This window comes from Oryctolagus cuniculus, chromosome 2, assembly GCF_051225735.1.
Source record: "Oryctolagus cuniculus isolate XC-2025 breed Fujian yellow rabbit chromosome 2, ASM5122573v1, whole genome shotgun sequence".
NCBI classification, from domain to species: domain Eukaryota; kingdom Metazoa; phylum Chordata; class Mammalia; order Lagomorpha; family Leporidae; genus Oryctolagus; species Oryctolagus cuniculus.
The window spans coordinates 80,233,542-80,239,541 of NC_142868.1; the positions used below are offsets into that span (position 1 = coordinate 80,233,542).

A 6,000-nucleotide genomic window follows, 5' to 3' on the forward strand; every position below is an offset into this window, starting at 1 on the left:
GTGCAATGGGCTTGAGAGATGGGGAGCTGGCTCCGCTCTCTCCCTACGCCCGATCACCTGCTGACTAACCATGGCTTATGCTACAGAGTAGCTCCTCTGCACGGGGAGCTGCATACTAAACACTGTACGTCACTTTTCTCTTTGAAACTTCGCAGAGATCCTGAGGCAGGTGCTGCTGTTAAGGAAGGAATCCCTGACAATGGACAGAATGAATCTTAACGCCTGGAGCCTGGTGGACTGGTGGTGACATGAGTCCCCACAAGAAAGCCAGAGGATTCCCTCTTTGGCCTTCTGGAGCCAAGTTCTCCTGCCAGAAGAGGTGTTTGGGGGACAGCGCTGTACCATAACAGGTAAAGCTGCCGCCTGCCGTGCTGCCATCCCATATGGACGCAGGTTCAGGTCCCGGCTGCTCTACTTCCAATCCAGCTCTCTGCTATGGCCTGGGAAAGCTGTGGAAGATGGCCCAACTCCTTGGGCCCCTGCACCCATGTGGGAGACCCGGAAGAAGCTCTTGGCTCCTGGCTTCGGATAGATACAGCTCCAGCTGTTGAGGCCAATTGAGGAGTGAACCAGCAGATGGAAGACCTCTCTCTCTCTCTCTGCCTCTCCTTCTCTCTCTCTCTCTCTCTCTCTCTGTGTAACTCTAACTTTAAAATAAATAAATAAATCTTAAAGAAAAAAAAGGAAGTGGTGTTTGGAGCCCCAGGGGTGAATGAAAGAGGCTAGAGGAACATTGAGAAGAAGTAGCAAAAATGATAGAGAGAGGTGAGGATTAGGGGGCACAGTCACCTAGAAGGTCATGGTGGAAAGGACCTTGGCCCCTTCTCTTCCAGGGTATTCCATTTCCAGGTAAGTCTGAAAAGAGGACTCTTGGAGAGACACACAGCCAGGGACAGGGGTGACAGCAGGGAATTCCATGGGAGAGAAGCTTGAACTCCGGGCTGCTTTCTTTGTAGCAGCATGGGGTTGCCAGGGACTCCATGAAAGAAACAAACAGGATGGGAAGTGTGAGCTGGACAGGGAGGCTAGTGGGAAGAGGAGCATTTCCCACAGGCAGGAGAGAGGGTGCTGCACCTGGAAACCAGGGGCACTGCTCCCCAAGACTACACTTGCAGCTGGGCCTGCCCTGATGGCATTGGGGTCCCCAAACCGCCATGGAGGAGCTTGGGAGTACAGTAAGGACAGAGGGCAAAAGATGGGCTGAAAATTTGCCATGAAGGTAGCCTTCTCCAGCAAGCACCAAGGGCCCCACTCTGCCTTTCTTTCCTCCCAGAGCAATAACCAGCTCTTTTTGCTGCCAACCCAAAGCGATCTCAAGCGGAGACTCAAGGTCTCATCCGTCAGTCCCATCCAGTGACTGTGGACCACGTCCTTGTGTTGCAAGTTTTTTTTTAAAAATCTTATCCAACATCTCATTCTTCCCCAAATTTATTCCTAGGTAGCACTAGGCAGGATAGAGCCTTCTAAATAATTTACAGTATCACCGCCCAAGCACTGAAGGTTTTTTTTATTCCTGCCCAGACTGAAAGGTATTATTTAAATAACAATGGCAGGATGTCTGAATCTCAAACCGGGGACATCTCAGAGTTTCAAGATGTGTATAGTCTTTGTGCCCAAGCCCCACAGAGCTGAGATGTGAACATTAAAGAAGGAAAACATTTCTTTCTTTTGTAGGTATAGTTATAGCGAGGTGTGAATTCAGTGAACACACACACACACATTATGAAGCTTTTGCAAGCTGCATTTTTTTAAAAGTGTTACTGCTATGCCTTGAATAGTGTTTTCTCCCAATTGCTCTCCACTGCCCTAAAGACCTGTTAAAGTCCTAAGCCCCAGTACCTCGGAATGTGACCTTATTTGGAAGTAGGGTCTTCCCAGAAGTAAACAACACGAGGTTATTAGGATGAGCCCTAATCCAATATGATTGATGTCCTTTTAAGAAGGGACAACTGGACAAAGAGACACAGAGGACCGGCACAGGAAGACACACAGGAGAAGGTGGCCCTGTGGCCCATGTGATGCATCTATAAGCCAAGGACTACAACAGAAGCTGGGAGAGACCAGGGTGCATTCTCCCCAGGACCATCAGCTGGAACCTGGCCCCGCTGACACCTGGATCCCTGACTTCTAGCCTCCAGAACTGTGAGACAGCCTTTCTGTTGTTGAAGGCACCCGGATTTTGGTACTTTGTTATCATAGCCTGGAAAATGAACTCAATTGGAAAATGCAGGGTGTGACAAGGGTTATTCCTCCTTGGTAGAAGGTAAATCTTTCTAAATCATTCACTCGTAATACGTTGATTGACATTTGCTTTTGGGGTAATGCCAGCCCAAGCACTGTAACAGGGAGGTCAGCCGTCCTCCCACGCTGTCTGCGGAAGCTCTGACCTGTCCTCCAGAGACCTTGGGCCCCTTTCCCTCCACTGCCCCTCTCTGCAGTGGTGGTGAGGAGGAAGGGTCAGTCCCTTAACTGCATTGGCACATGTGTGAGTGAGGAATTCTACCTGTGCGTTTGGGGGTATGACCCCAGGCATACGGATGTCAAGGCCATCCAGGGGTCATTCCGGGTCCATAGCCACTTCTGTTGATGAGTGAATGGCGAGAGAAGACATCAAACATCTTCCAGGTCTAATCCTCTACTTACAAATGGGGACTCCAAGGCCCTGAATTAGCAATACAGCTTGCCCAGGCGCCCCTAGGGACATTTCCTAACACAGTTCCTCTAAGTTTTCATGGTTGTTTGGCTTTGAGGTGAGCTCACCAGTGAGTGAAGGACATGAAAATGAGAAATATTTGAGGAATTAATTCATGACTCCCACTGCTTGAACTGGGGTCAGAGTTGGAAGGAAGCAGCATATTTCACGTTGGGAAGATTACAAAGGAAAAAAAAAACAAACCCAGTCGAAGGATCCGTTCAATCTCGAAAGGAAACCTCCAATGGGACAGCCACTTCGGGGTGGAGCTTGACAATTTCTTTAAAAGTTAAACATGAATTCTTCCTCTGACCAGCAACCCCACTCCTAGGAGAAATGATAATACGTCCACACAGAGTCCACACAGCATTCATTCAACGTTAGCCCCAGTAGCCAAAGAGAAAAACAGCCCAAATGTCCATCGATCAGTGAATGCATCAGTACTATTCCACTCAATGGCATACTGGTCGGTAATGAAGAAGAGTAAGATATTCACACATGCTACAGCACAGGTGAATCCCACACGTGTTGGCTAAGAAAAAGAAGCCAGATGCAATAACTACTGTTGGTTTGATCCCATTCACATAAAACATCTAGAAAGACAAATCTATCAAGGCAAGAAAGTGAATGAGCTGTTGCCCAGGACTGGAAGAGGGGGAGGGATATGAGAATGGGGATTAGTTGCCAACAGTCGTGAGGGATGTAGTAGACAACGCAAATGTTTTAAAACTGGATGTGACAATGCTTGAGCAACCTGATACATCTACTAGTAATTATTGAATTGCATGTAAGGTGCTTGATTGTATGTAAATTATCTCAGTAAAGTTGCTTGTAAAAAGAGAGAATGCAGTATTGCACTTTAAAAGGAAGGAACTTCTGACAGAGGCTACAACATGGAGGAAGTTTGAGGACATGACATGAAGTGAAGTAAGCCAATCACAAAGGACTAAAACAATCCGTCCATTGCACTTCTGTGAGGTCGCTGGGGTCTGGGGCGGAAGGAGCAGGGAGCTCATTTATTGTGTCTCAGGTTGCACGTGGGAATGATGAAAACTGTTCCAGAGTTAGTGGTGATGGTTACACGATAATGTGAAGGGAGTTAATGCCATTGAACTGTGCACTTAAAAACTACATAAAATAATACATTTTACACAATTAAAGAAGGAGGGAAGGACCAGCACTGTGGCACAGGCATCCTATATGGGCATCAATTCGCGTCTAGTTGCTCCTCTTCTGATCCAGCTCTCTGCTGTGGCCTGGGAAAACAGCAGAAGATGGCCCAAGTGCTTGGGCCTCTGCATCCACATGGGAAACCCAGAAGAAGCTCCTGGCTCCTGGCTTTGGATCGGCCCAGCTCCAGCCATTGCAGACATTTGGTGAGCACACGAGTGGATAGAAGACCTTTCTCTTTGTCTCTCCCTCTCTCTTTCTGTAACTCTACCTCTTAAATAAATAAATAAATAAATATTTTAAAAAAAGAAAGTTATCTTAAAAACAAAAAAGAAGGGGGGAGAGAGAGAGAGAGAGGAAACTGACCTCAGAAATCTCAGCCGCATTCGTCACTCCCAAGGCCATCGATTTTGAACTTCTGTAGGAAACAGATGGATCCAGAGTTGTATAAAGTCATGGGAAGCTCAGGCCTCTAGCCACTTGCTCAACACAGGTGCGAAATATCACCTGTGTTCTTGCAGTCCCTCGTCCCGTCCCTGGCCGTAGCCTTCTCTGTCTTCCCCAAGGCAACCAGAGTTCTGGTTTTACTGGTCAGTGGGCTTCAGCCTGCCCTGCCCTCTGGGTTGTCTTGTTGACTCTACAGAAGGCGTCTGGCCGTGGCTCACTTGGATAATCCTCTGTCTGCGGCACCGGCATCCCATATGGGCGCCAGTTCTAGTCCCAGCTGCTCCTCTTCCAATCCAGCTCTCTGCTGTGGCCCAAGTGCTTGAGCCCTGCACCCGCATGGGAGACCAGGAAGAAGCACCTGGCTCCTGGCTTCAGATCGACACAGCACCGGCTGTAGCAGCCATTTGGGGGATGAACCAACGGAAGGAAGACCTTTCTCTCTCTCTCTCTCTCTCTCTCTCTGTCTATAACTCTACCTGTCAAATAAAAAAAAATAAAAAAGAAGGTGTCTGGACACCGTTACCACTGTGAGCCAAAGCCCACTCATGAAAATGCCCTGGAGTGGACCCTGTCTTAGGTCATGTTCCTTACAGATGTCTACCGGTGCTTGCAATCGAGTTTTGCTGAGGATGGTTCAGCAGCAGGAAAAGAAAAAGGTTTCTATTTACCTAGAGAGACTATACATACCACTGGCCATTTGTTGTAAAGTTTTATTAGCCTGTTGAAAAATAGAGTGTTGACTCGTTCATCCTTGAAGTGGACTGGCTTTTTTTCTTTCCTTCCCTGATGGTTCCCATAGTAAACATGCCTATAAAAGAAGTTTAAGACATTCTTGAGGGCTCTGGGAGCATTTTACTAATAACCAGACCGGGAGAAAATCCCATTGTGATACAGCACCCGTAACCCAGGGGAAATTTCTTATTTCTCTCTATGGTATAATATACAGTAAAACCAAAAGGAAGGTTCTCACCTGCTTCTGCTTCCTGGCTTCTGAGAGTGTGAATTCAGTCAAAAGGCACACGCTGTCTGGTTTCTGTGTAGGGTGGGATGGGGTGACGGAGGGGACTCCGTGGAACCTGTGGGTGCAGGCAGGCTTTCTTCAGTTTCAGGAGGGACACGGACTGTGTGGTACCCAATGGACACTCATTAGCTGTACCCACTGGCTCTTCCTGGCAAGTTCCAGCTCCACAAGTCATCACGTGTAGCATGAGCACTCTCAGTATGCATCTGCATCGAGGGAGGCGGGAGACTGACCCAGCCAGACTTGTCAAAAGTCAAGAAGGTTTGCACAAAGTCACTTGTCTTCCATGTCCCCTGCTTCAGCTCCGCATCAGACGTGTCACACTGTCCCCATCCCTGCAGGCTGCTCGCTCAGAGGATGACTTGGTGCAGTGTTCTGTTCCTAATCGGTTATGCCTGGGAAGACATTGAATAATGGTGGCTGGAGGGACTCTTGGTGGGGTGGCCAGGGGCCACAGACCAGGACAGACAGAGTCAACAGACTTTACAGTCACCAGTGAATGGGAATGGGGGAGAGGGCCTTGTCTGGAAGTGGGGAGGGGAGCAAACGCTTGGGCTAACTTACTGGAAAGCCCCGGGCCTTGTTAAGGAGTCTTCGGGATAATAGCCCTTTTGACAGGCTGCTCAGTGCTTTCTCTTTGCGAAGTAGTAGTGGTGGTTGGCAATGAGAG

General features: G+C 48.4%; 1 long non-coding RNA gene across 1 annotated transcript; it reads right to left on the minus strand.

The window, feature by feature from the left end:
* Positions 1–5,005: 5,005 nt before the first annotated feature.
* On the minus strand, positions 5,006–5,733 carry LOC149127853 (uncharacterized). The gene is made up of 2 exons (XR_016229603.1): positions 5,280–5,733; positions 5,006–5,117 (listed from the first exon to the last, which is right to left on the minus strand). It is a non-coding gene; the product is annotated as an uncharacterized LOC149127853 (long non-coding RNA).
* Positions 5,734–6,000: the final 267 nt, after the last annotated feature.